Source organism: Anser brachyrhynchus, assembly GCF_964034855.1.
Source record: "Anser brachyrhynchus genome assembly, chromosome: 2".
Taxonomy (NCBI): Eukaryota; Metazoa; Chordata; class Aves; order Anseriformes; family Anatidae; genus Anser; species Anser brachyrhynchus.
In genome coordinates, this window is record NC_137695.1 from 155647077 (window position 1) to 155660879 (window position 13803).

Sequence of the window (13803 nt, forward strand, 5' to 3'; positions counted from 1 at the left end):
TACATGACTTGAAGAAGATTACTGTATTTTCATTATAGCTTATAACCAGTTTTTGAAAATGCAAGTATGAAATTCCCTTTTCCCACCGACTTCTTATTTGAAGATACTGGGTAATTATGTAAACAGTTTATGACATTGTATCAAAGCAACAATTGTCTGTTCTGAACTTTATGAGACTGTCAACCTTTGAGACTAATTCAAGAAAGGAAAAAAAAAAGTTACTATCTCAAAACCAAAGCAGAATAACTTCTTAGCCATAAATGATCTAAAGATCTTTTTGATCTAAAGATCATAATGGTCTATTGAGGCCATAACACCCATGAGAAAAGAAGGAACTCAAAAGAATCTGTCTTTTCACATTCTCCAAAATAGATGTGCTCATGTTACACAGGAAAGATGACAGCCATGAGCAAACTAGCCATTATTAACTTTAATGTTCATCACAGTTAGTATATACTCAACTGCAAAATGGCTTTTCTTCCCCACAGTTCTCAAGCATCTTGTTAATCTTAAGTTTTCATTTATCACCAAATGCATTTGTAATGTATTTGTGCTTCTACTTTACACCAATGTTCCTTACTCTATGAAGCAGACTTACATAGCTAATATACAAAGGATTAATAATAGTCATTCCTTTAATATCTGTTAATAATGTATGTGCTGATCCTAATCCATTAATTAAGGAATATGTAGATGACTGTAAATAAAGTTTATCACAAACTTACAGACAAAAATTGATTAACCACTTAGTAAGTCTTCACAAACTATTTATGTTCATAACTTTAACATAAGAAAAACATATTTCTAGCACTGCATTTTTCCAGATTTGCTTTAATAATTACATTACTTTGTCATCATTTCTGTTGCAATATGGCAGTCATTTTTTATCCAGCTTTTAGAATCATCATGTGCATCACGGCCATTTATCTTCACTATCAGAATCTCTATGCATTCAGCAGTGTCCTTTATTACATTGCTGTAATTGCACAGGGATTTACTTATTACTAGAAAAGTGCTTTACTTGAGTAAATTTTGCTTTTAAATTAATCATTTTGTGTTTCATTTTAATTTCTTAATTTCATGACTAGCTTTTGCCTATGATTTAAAATTAGGAATTATTCTTATTATTTTTATTACTATTATTATTTATTTATTGGCAGGCAGCCTGCTCTGCTTCACAGAATTTCTTTGATTTGCCTGGAAGGGAGTGTGAGTGGGGAGGGAAAGCTTTATATTAAGCCAGTTTTACTTCAGAAATGTAACAGAAGACTCATTTTCATCCAGAGTTATTCTTGTACATAGACTTCATGTCTAATTTTCTGGAGTGCTGATTCTCTGTATTGAAAGAAAGCAATTGCAGGCACCTGACCACACACATTAGAGACTGCTGTGCCTTAGAATGAAAGATGAAGGCTTGCGATTTCAAACACATAAAGGCATTTGATATGGGCACACTGAAGAAAGCCACAGAAGTTTTGTCAGCAGAGTATTATTTATGTTGTTTAGGCTAGTATATAAGAGCATCATTACAAAGCAAATAAACCCAGGAAAACCCAACCCAGCTCCCAAGCCTTTGTTGTCTGGTTATTTGATGATTCAAGAGCATAATCTTACAAAACTACACAGAAGAGATCTGGGAGAAAAAAGCTGCGCTTTGCCTACTGGAAGGTGATGGATTGTTGCTCAACTTCCAGAAAAATTAAGCAATGCAGGCAAAAGTGGTCCTGCAAAATGGACATTGCAGTTAGCATGCACCATGGAAACAATCAGGAGTATTTCCATCAGCAGTTGCCCTTTTCAGCCTAGCACCAAAGCCCAATCTAGTGAGCACATAAGAAACACCTCAAGTGATCTCTGAGATCTTCTCTGCATCTAGGTGTTGTAAAAGTGGCTTTTCTCTGTATCAGTCACACCAAGAACTTGATGAGATTGGGGTATGCTTCATTTGCTAAACCAAACTTACTGCATGCTTAATGTAAATACCCACCAGACCTTTAGGCAAATTATCAACCTTTGCCATATAGCAATGACAGAGCAGGAGAGAAAGGTCTACTTATTAATTCAGTGCCAAACCTTGTATAACCACCAGGCATAGAGTCATCATAGAACTGGGTTGGAAGGGACCTTAAAGATCATCTAGTTCCAACTCCCCTACCATAGGTAGGGATGCCACCCACTAGATCAGGTTGCCCAGGGCCCCGTCCAACCTGGCCTTGAACACCTCCAGGGATGGGGCATCCACAGCTTCTCTGGGCAACCTGTTCCAGTGCCTCACCACCCTTCACCCTGTGTGAAGAATTTCCTCCTAACGTCTCATCTAAATCTCCCCTCTTTTAGTTTTAATCTATTCCCCTTTCTCCTATCACTATCGGCCCATATAAACTGAACAGGCGCAAGGGTCTATAGAACTCTAAACCAAATTCCTTAGAAACTAACATTCCTCTAGATTTTTAATAGGTTTTTGTTCAGTCCTAATACTAATTTCTGTGAACACGTGTCCTTGTCGCTAAAATGTTGACTACCCATTTACCATTTCTATTGCACAATTATGCCTTCTCAAAATCTAGCAAAAAAACATGTTTTTGCTCTGTCCCATAGCCCTTTTCCTCTTCTACCCCTTTTCCAGATTCCTCCTATCTTTCTGGCCCATAAAAAATCTGACACTTGCTTTGATCATATAAGAGTGTTAACAACACAGACTAAAAATCTTTTCTCGCTGTTTTTCATCTTGCTTTCCCTCCCTTTCTTACCCACTTTCCTATCTTGTTCATCCATCATATTTCAGGATACATTTCTCTCTTTTCCTTCTGATGCACTCTGATCTCTCTCTGCTTCCCGGAAGGTTCCCCCAACCAACTCCTTTAACCTCACCTCCCTTGCAGTGTTTTTATAGCCTCCATTTTCCCCAAACTTCTAGGATCTTACATCCTTCTAAGACATCCCTCATGTGCCCTGTGCCCTTTGCTTCTCTCAAACCTGGAAAATTCCTTCCTCATCTTCCAAATATTATTATAGTAGAAAATAGAGGAAACCTGAAGCAGTTGTTTTTGCCTCATCTTCACTTCCCTGAGGTGCAGGAGACTGAAAGAAAGGGCATGAAAGTGAGGACTGCAGAAGAGAAAGACTGATCACCCTAGAAGGAGCAGCCTAGCAGGCCAGAGGTACTGTTTTGAGCTCTCAAATGGCAAAATAAGAATAGATGAGTGAAGGCAAACAACAGCTTTACTGACTCCTTATGGGGAAGGGAAGAGAATAGAAAGTACCTGCCACCATGGCTCATCAGCACTGCCCTAGTTCTTTGAGTGCCACTGCAATGCAAATAAATAAAAGTTGTTACGGACTCTAACTTGTACTGATCAAGAGAAATGATCTTTCTTAGCACGTACATACTAGTCCCTGGAGCACTTAACACATTTAATTTCAGACTATACTATACTCAGGCACAATTATCTTTTATGTGAAAGGAAAAATTCGCAAGCTATGTCTATATTATAAATTATTAAATTCAGACAATTAGAAACACATTTAGCAGATCCCGCATGCATCCATTTCAGAGTCCCTGTGTACCTGCTTCTACCCGGGGAGAAAAAAAGATCTGAATTGGAACCTCAATTAAAAGGACAACATGCCTTTAGCATTTCCTTAACCTCTAATTGCAATGTCATCCACTATAACCCCTCAATATAAATTTTTAAAGCACATTTCCTTCCCTTTCTTATTACATTTCAGTACACTTGGGAGATGAAAGATTTTTGTAGGCCTCTTCAATAGAAGAGCATAATAGCTTGAAATTGGATAATAGAAAATTTGAGCTGGATAAAATTCAAAATGAAGAAATTTAGCTTATCTGTTGCCTACTGTGGTGTGTGAGTCTAGGTTGAATGCCAGCCGCCCACCAAACTTCTCTTTCACTCAGCAAGATGGGGGGAGAAAATAAGATGGACAAGATAATGGGTTAAGACAGGGACAGTGAGATCGTTCACCAGTTACCATTATGGGCAAAACAGATTCAACTTGGGGGAGATTAATTGAATTTATTGCCAATTAAAAATAGTATAAGACAGTGACGAGAACAAATAAATAAATAAATAAATAAATAAATAAATAAATAAAAGCACCTTTCCACTATCACTTGTCCTTCCCAGGCTCAATTTCACTCTTTCACTCCTGACTCTTCTACCTCTTCATACTTGTGCAGGTAAACGGGGAATGGGGGTTGCAGTCACTTCCTAACAACCTTCATCTCTGCTGCTCCTTCATCCTCACACTGTTCCCCTGCTCCAATTTGGGGTTGCTCTCATGAACAGTCCTTCATGAACTGATCCAACATGTGTCCCCCATGGGATGCAGTTCCTGTCAGACAACCTGCTCCTGTGTGGTCTCCTCTCTATGGGCCATAATTCCTATCACTACCCTGCCCCTGCATGGGCTCTCCATGGGCTGCAGGGGAACTTCTGCACATGGAGCACCTCCTCATCACCCTTCTTCACTGACCTTGGTGTCTGCAGGGTTGTTTCTGTCACATTTTTATCACTCCTCTCTCTCTCACAGTTGCTGCAAAGCCTTTTTTAACCCTTTCTTAAATATTCTACCACAGAGGTGTCACCAGCAGCACTGATAGGCTCAGCTTTGGCTAACTGTGGGTCTGGTTTGGAGCCAGTTGGAAGTGTCTGTATCAGATATCAGGACAGCTTCTGATGTCACAGAGGCCACCCTTGCAACCCTCAAGCCCTGAAACCAACACCTTGTCACATAAATCCAATACACCTTCTTAGGTGTAAGTGGGGTGCAAAAAATGGAGGTCCTTACCTTGGCCAATAGATTTTTAAAAATGTAAGAAAACATGATCATGTTGGCCCATGGAAAAGTCTATTGCTTCTCAAAGGAAGGGACAAAATCAAGAGACAGTTAAAACTGGAAAAGAGAAAATCTAGAAAATATATTTCACTGAGATACTTGTCAGGTTAGACAGATTACTATGGTTCTAAGAATGGTTACCCAGTCTTGTGTTTGGATGGTGATGAATCACAGAAGGCCAAAAATCAGTGAGGCCAAAGAAAATGCAATAACGACCAAAAGAAATACTCCACATCTTTATTTTTAAATCAGCTAAGATAACAGGCTAGCCACTGCTCTCCCGATCCCTCCCGTCTTCAATGGCTTTCTTTTCCTAAGATCATGCCTGCAGCGAAAGGAAAGTTAAAATCTCCAAGTTTCTGAAAAAAAGTGAGGGTTCTTCATTAAAGTGGTTGAATGTAACAGGTAAAAAAGTTGGGGATGTAGATACCATGGGAAAGACAAAGAGATGTTTATGTAATGAGGAGAATGTGTTTCTTCTTTCTTCCTGAGAACTTTTTATGTGCTCTGAACTCCCAGCAAGGTGTAAATCATGCCCTAACTTTTAGATCCTTTGTTAGTCATGCATTTTGTTCCAAAAGATAGATAGAATGATCGAATAATAGAATGGTTTGGATTGGAAGGGACCTTAACGATCATCTAGTTCCAACCCCTCTGCCATGGGCAGGGCCAACTTCTTCTAGACAACGTTACGCAAAGCCCCATCCAACCTGACCTTGAACATTTTCAGGGATGAGGCATCCACAACTTCTCCGGGCAACCTCTTCCAGTGCCTCACCACCCCCATAAGAAAGTAAAAATGGTTTTGTTCCTTTAAAGAATGAATAGATAATAGTTTCTTTCGAAGGTAATACGTTGTTTCTGCATCACTGAAAGCATGCTATCACAATTTCCTAAAAGGAAACTGCTGTAGGGTCCAATTACCCCTGCTGGGCCTGCTGAATTGGACATCTCTTATGCAACATTAGAGCAGCTAGAGTATATTGGTCACGAAAGGTAAAGGCTGAAAACAGGATGCATATCACAGTACATCCACTAAGACCTTGAGAAAGGCAGAAGGACAACTAGTTAGTGAGACTATGTGTGTGCATGTTTATTTTTATTACATTTTATAAAAGTAAAAGCAATTGTAAAAGAATAAAGGGATTCAGAAAATATACCAGCTAGTTTCTAGTGCCCCCTTCTGCTATTGGTGATGCTCTTATTTTTGAAAGCATAATTAAGCCCATTGTGCACCTGAATTTGTTTTCATGGCAGATCTGAATGTAATTTAGCTGGATTGTAATACAGCACATTAAGTCTGCTTGAAGATGAACGAGGCTTAAATTGCTGAAACCTACACCTCAGTTTTTCATCTATTTGTTGTTGTTGTTGTTTGCTTGCTTTGTTTGTTCAGTTCCTTTTTTTTTTTTTTTTTTTTGTCAGATGATACCAGATCTTAATCGTGAGTGGCTTACGCTTAACCAGATGCTTTATGATGTTTAAAGCAATAGTCTTACTTCTGCAGCTGAGACAAAATTCACCTTTAACATAAAGTCGATTCAAGCAGTTCAGGAAAGGAGCAAATGTTTGGCAAACAGGTGCATACTTCAGATGATCATTTTGGAAAGTATTGGCCCAAAGTGATACAACACGTATTCCTTTTTCAATTTCACTGCTGTAGATATGTACAAGAAAATTTGGTGGACGTAGGTTCTAGAAACTATATAAGTGAACTCTTGTAAACCTATAAAGTGAATCCTACTGACTTCAGTATACTGCTATTTTCAGAGAATCCATCAGTGAATTCACCTTCAACTCTGCTGCTCTACCATAACAGGCATGTACAAATCCTTCCTGCCTTCTTACAGATGTCTACATATAGTGAAGCACTTACTTACATATTAACACTACAGGGATACTTAAGAAACCTCATCTTCCTTTCAAGAAAATATAGAATCTGATTCTACTTTACTTACAGGTGCAGCTTTTTTGTTGGTGGTTTTTGTTTGTTTGTTTGTTTGTTTGTTTTGTATGGTTTTTTGGGGGAGGTTTTTTTTTTTTTTTTTTTTTTTTTTCTGTAGAGGAAGTATGGTATTCAGTTCTTGTTAAAGACCTTCGAAAATAAACGTCTACCTGTATATTCATATATATACTATGTGTATAGCAGTTGGAAATTCACCCCATTCTACGTTAAGAAGAAAGGCTTGATTAAGTTTTCTAAGGATACAATATCACTCCTGGCTTCTGTCTTTTTCAAATGTCATAGCATACCTATGCATACCTGATTGCTATGTGGATGTCTTAGATATCCTAGGGTATCTCAAATAACACTGGCAAAATAGCAAATACAGCAGTTTCCTTTTAGGAAATCACGAAGCACTGCCTGTGTTTCAGAATAAAATAAAATAAAATAAAATAAAATAAAATAAAATAAAATAAAATAAAATAAAATAAAATAAAATAGTAATAAAATTTCCATCTTGGTTAATCGAGTCAGACTTTACACAAGCTAATGAGAACTCAGATATCTCATTCATATTTAGACTCCAATGCACAGAACCCTATATGGAAGCACCTTGATCTTGAGTTAAATATTGACTGTATTTAATGGGTAATGCCTATAGGATGGAACCTCAAAAGGAAATATCATACAAAGAACACCAATTACATTACAATATTAAAAAAAAAATCTATTATACATGTCATCACGAAAATTCAGTACACTGCTTATAGGGATTCTAAAGAAAATAAAATTATCAAGTACCGTCAGTATTACATTTTTAGTACAGTTTTAGGACATAACTCAGGCATTTGAAGCTTGATTGATGCAGTTAAGAAAACTGTACTATTTGCACAGTTCCGGACTGCTGACTGAAACAAATAAGAGGACTTGTATATAGTACTACAAGTGTAAGTAACTCACAGTGCTACTCCTCCCACTGAGTCACAGACAAACCCTGAAGGATAAACTATGAAACAGGCTCTTCAGGGAATCAGTGGTACTCTCAAGAACCAGTTCATGCATTAAAAGAGACAGTTTTAATCCTTTAAAAAAACTTCCTGAAAATATATTCATTTTCTTTTCTGAGCTGGAAAGACATGGGCTTGATGATCCAAAACAGTAACTGCATCTTTCATTTAAAATACCCATTTATCAGGACCAGAGTGTTTTATTCACAGAAATCTTGAATCTGAAAAACTTTGTGCTCATCAGTGAAGCTTGTTCACACTTCATTAACTCAGCATACTCAGAGTTTACACACTTAAGTAAATGCCCAGCTCCCAAAAGAAGTCTGGGGTTTGTAAATAGGCGCTTGGACTTTTACTAAAGGTATCCAAAACAGCAAATGTCCTTTGTTAACTTGAAATTTCTCTCTGCAGTCTGGTCTCCTGCAGCGCAGGAAATCTGGATATAAATTATCTTGGTCATGATAGATTATGATGCATGGTACCCCCAGGCTCTACCTTCGGTGCCCATTAATGCAAAACATGCTGCAGTAGAATTAATTTAGCTTGTTTGTTTGGTTTTTCTCCGTTCTTTCTTTTTTTTTCTTTCCTTCTTTCTTTCTTTCTTTCTTTCTTTCTTTCTTTCTTTCTTTCTTTCTTTCTTTCTTTCTTTCTTTCTTTCTTTCTTTCTTTCTTTCTTTCTTTTTTTCTTTTTCTTTCCTTCTTTCTTGCTTTCTCGCTTTCTCTCTCGCTTTCTCTTTCCCTCTTTCTCTTTCTCTCTTTCTCTCTTTCTTTCTCTCTTTCTTTCTTTCTCTCTTTCTCTTTCTTTCTCTCTCTCCTTCTTCTTTTTTTTTTTTTCTATTCCTTTTTTATTTCCTTTTTTATTTGTTTGTTTACCAAAAAGAAGGCAATCTTAAAAACTATTTCTGGCCAGCTGTAAATGATTTCATGTCTCTGATTCCAACATCAGAGGAATTTGAAGGGATGATTTGTACATGGGGAACTTGAAACAAATGGGAAACTATAGTGCTAAGCATGCTGACAGGAAGGAACTGCTTCCATATTTTTATTAAGTTATCAGGAAGTCCCTTAAACTTTCAACAGGATGTGGCTTCTGACTGAGCAGGTTAGCAAAAGAATGACAGACTAATGAATCAATCTCAGTGTTTCTTCCTTGCATAGCAACTGGTATAGATTTCTCTGTTGTGTTGACTTATCTTGCTGAGCTGATTGCATTTTGGGTTGATGAACTGGATCTTTCAAAACATTTAAATTGGAGGGGTAATGAGAGAGTTCAAGCTAAGATTTTCATGCAACTCATAGCATAGTGTGAGTGTAAGTAGGAGAAATGAAGGTGCCAGCATATTTGCTAGCAAAATTCTCACTCTCTTTTTTCTTTCCAGGATTTTAGTTGATATACTCCAACGCTGTGGCTATCCAGGGACAAATTCATCCTTTTCCAAAACCATCAAGGTGAACTTCTTCCAACGTGAATCTCTTCCAAAGTTCAAATGTTTTCTTTCTGCTTTCAGCATGCCCCCATGCTACCCTACCAGTTTTCATATATTTTCCATTGGCAATTAAAACATACTAACTTTAAGTCTTTTTTTTTTTTTTTTTTCTTTTTTTTTTTTTTTTCTGGTGTCTCTGGGAAATTGTGGCAAGGTTGATAGTCACCTTTGAAGAATCAGCTGCAGGCTGGTGTGTGCAGACTTGTAACAGACACCCTCCTTGTAGGCTGAGTGTCACTGATTTCAATGGGACAGAGTGGGGTTGTTTAGTCTGGAGAAGAGGAGTCGCAGGGGAGACCTCATTGCTCTCTACAGCTATCTGAAGGGAAGGTGTGGGGAGCTGCGGGTTGGCCTCTTCTCACAGGTAACTAGTGATAGGACTAGAGGGCATGGCCTCAAGTTGCGCCAGGGGAGATTCAGGTTAGAAATGAGGAGACATTTCTTCTCAGAAAGAGCAGTCAGGCATTGGGACGGGTTGCCCAGGGAGGTGGTGGTGTCACCACCCCAGGGGGTGTTCAAGGAGAGGTTGGACGTGGTGCTTAGGGACATGGTTTAGTGGGTGATACTGGTGGTAGGGGGATGGTTGGACCAGATGATCTTGGAGGTCTTTTCCAACACTAATGATTCTATGATTTTATGATTCTTCCACCTGTAGTGTTCTGCCCGACAGCAGGACAAGAGTGAACTGTCCACAGAAGCAGTCTGAATGGGAAAGGTCTCAAAGGGCTTGATGTTCCATCAGACTGGGAAAGTGAGAGTACCCACACAGGGCTGAAGTAGCTCAGCTGGGAGAGCGTTAGACTGAAGATCTAAAGGTCCCTGGTTCAATCCCGGGCTTCAGCAATGTTTTTCTCAGAACATTTTGAGGTTTCAGTTCTGGCCGTGCCACTAGAAGAAAGATGTGCATGTATTGGAAAGAGTCAAAGGGCCACTAAGAGGAGTAAGGGACTGGAGCACCTCTCCTAGTAGGAGAGGCAGAGAGAGAGCCTGGGGCTCTTCTACCTGGAGGAGAGAAGGCTCAGAAGGAATCTTTTCAATGTTTACAAATACCTGGAGGGTAATACCTGGAGGGAGGTTGCAAAGAGGATTGAGCCAGGCACATTTCAGTGGTGCCCAGTGCTAGGAAAAGAGGCAATGGGCACAAGCTGTACCACAAGAATTTCATGTAACAAGAGGTCCATGTAATGTCAGTAAACATCCTGAACACCCTTACTGTGTGAGTGATGGAGCACTGGCACAGGTTGCCCAGAGAGGTTGTGGAATCTCCCACTCCAGAGATCTTCAAAAGTTGTCTAGACGTGGTCCTGGGCAACCTGCTCAAGTTGTCCCTGCTTGAGCCAGGGAAGGTGTACCACATGACCTCCAGACATCCCTTCCAACTTCAACCATTCTGTGATTCTGTGAAATCTGTGTAAAACTTAAGTGTATGAGAAAGACATGCAAGCTACGTGCTCAAGAATTTTCAGGATGACTTGGAACTACAGTTTATCCAGGCTAAATCTGTCCTTATCGCTGGATAGTACATTTCAGAAGAAATAAAGAAATATACTAAAATTGTAGTGCCCTCTAAACCCCTCAGCTAGCCAAAAAAAAAAAAAAAAAAAAAAAAAAAGAAAGAAAAAAAAAAAGCCCAATGCTTTTATGCTTTTATTGTCCTTTTAAAGGTCAGAAGTATAGGAAGTATAGAATAGATATTATATCAATACCATATCTCAAAAATAATGATCCAGCAGTTCATTCACCTTTTCTTGAAGATGGTAACAGATCAAATACCCAAAAGTAGAAAAGGGACAGATTGAGGGACACTAAAAATTAAAACTATTCCAATAAAACATAAAATGGACAGTCAAGGTCACCACACATTTATAGAAAGGTGACATTAGAAAAGAGAAATAATAAGATACTAAGATGGATAGGTGGGTGTGAAGCCAGAAGTCTATAGTGTTAGCAACTGAAAGAAAGTTTTGTTCCATGCTGAATTAACACTGTCACATAGAAATATTTTTCAGACAGAAATATGACCTTTGTAATTGGTAGAATGGATATTTAAGAAATAAACTGATATTTATGTAAAAAATTAAATTGTACAGTGGGATACATTATTGCTCTAATACTTATCATTTCCTTTTATTCTTTTTCTTATTCCTCTTTATTCACTTTATGTTCAGTGAAGCATTTAGCATTTTTGTACCTGCTTCTCACTCATTGTAGGCTTTGACTTTTATTTGGATAAATAACCACAGGTGCTTCTCCCAGAATATTTGCAGTGGACAGAAGATGAAACAAACCACCACAAGTTCATACCAATAAAGAATCTAGCAGGGAGGCAGAGACTGGGGTTAAGAAATTGGTATTTTTTTAAGCCCAGAGGGTTTGTTTGTTTCATTTATAAGAGAGGAAGATAAAAAGCTATCAGAGATAGTGACCATATTTTCAGGTACATCAGGATGGAATTTGCAGAGCAAAGAAACAGATAATACATTGAAGTTATTCCTGCTATGGTGAGATGTGCAAACCACAGGGGTTGCCATCAACTTTGAATTTCAAAAGGCTTTTGATAAGGTTGTACATCAGAGATAATTGGTTATGGGAAATACACATAATCCAGCAGTTAAAAAGTTTTTAAAACTCAAATGGAGTCCACAGATGAAACTGTCTTCCTTTTTTGACTGATATGGAAAAGGTGAAGATCAACTGAAAGAGGCAGAACTAGTTTCCAGTTCATGCAAATAAATGCAACTCCCATTAAAGACAACAGCACTTCAGTGTGCTTTATATCTTTGAAATCTCTATCAGTAAAATTTGAAAAACATGAATTTTAAAGGCTACTTTTGATCACTTTTTTTTTTTTTAGCTCTAATAAGTTTCTTACTGAGCTGAAGCGGGACCATTCTATTTTCAGAACATATCGTGGGTAACAAATGGAAAAAAAAAAAAAGTTTTATTTTTATTTTAACATAGTTAAAAATTGCTTTGATAGAAAAGTTATATCCACTTTCAGGAGACAAGAGAGAAAAGCGGGAGATATATTAGCAAAAACTGGAAAGAGTCCCTCCAACCTGTGATAGTCAAAAAAAAATTTGTTGTTTTCTCCTCTCTCTCTATATATATATATATTTTTTTTTCTGTGAAGGCCAACTTTTGTAAAGTTTGTCTTGTAGTTAAGGCTCTAGAGTAGGAATTAGGAGATCAGGAATAAAGTTTTAAATTCATAGTAGATTCAAAATATGACTGAACAAACTAGGACACAACTGTATCGTGTGCTGCATGACAAGGAATAATGTGGATGCAGGAATCATTTAAACATGTTAACATGTATTGCTAACATGCTAAACCTCAGACAATAAACTTTAGTGCATACACAACTTCAAAGAATCTTAGGAACACAAGAAAAGACATCGCTCAGAGGTTATTTCCTTTCTTTTGCCAAGCCTCTGTGATTATATGGCTTTTGATTGGCTCGGAGTATTTCTAGAGTAAGATTAAATATACAAGGCAAGACAGGCATTACAATATGCCTCGTGTAATATATGTTAATAGAAACGAGCATTTACAGAGCAGGAAAAAAATAGTATTATTTGTTCCCTGGAACATTTCATTGAGAAAAAATACCTCTAATTTTTGACAATACTTTCCTTGAAAGTACATTACACTCCCTCAAAAGAAAACAAACAAACAAACAAACAAACAAAAAAGACTCACTGAAGTGAAATGTTCCCTGAAGTAATTTTAATTTTAATTTAAAAGAAACTAACAAATCGGCAAGGTTATTAAATAAGTTATTCTGACCAGCTGAAGTTTTTTGTTGTTGTTATTCTGAAACACAATGTATATAAATTTGGAAATCTATACGTGACTGTTCAATGTAAATGTTCATTGTTTTTAAAACCAGGTCAAATTCTGTTGTTTCATCAGTAAAGACTGGTGAAAATACACTTAATCTGATCTTAAATATTAAAGTTCTAATATGAATATTAAAAAGATATATATTTTCCCAGAACTGATGCTGTCATTTTGTTTTCAAGTCTGTATTAGTGTTTGGCAAGACAAAAAACATACTTCCATGGCTATAGAAAAGTGTATCACACCCAGATTCTGCCTATTCTCCTTGACCTTCCAAGCTAGTGGAAAGGAAGTGCCTTATTCAATCTGACTTCTCTCTCAGGTGCAAATTCTGCCTCAGTACTGTAGTCAGCAACATTTTTATCACAGACTTATCAAGTAGGTCATTCTAATTTTTCACGTGAAATGATTTCACCTTCATCTATAATGATGAGGCAAACAACCTTAAAAAGAGTCTGAACAGTTTGATTAGGAATGCTTCAACTGATGGATCAAAGATAAATTTGACCAGTAGCCAAAAGTGCTGTTCTCAGGCCTACTGCAGCCTGGAAACTGTTGTTCAGTTGTAACTCTTGCTATTGTCACAGTGCTTTTACTTTTCAAAAATGAAAATTAAAATAATTATAATAATAATAATTTCAATGTACCTGCTATTACTCCTAAA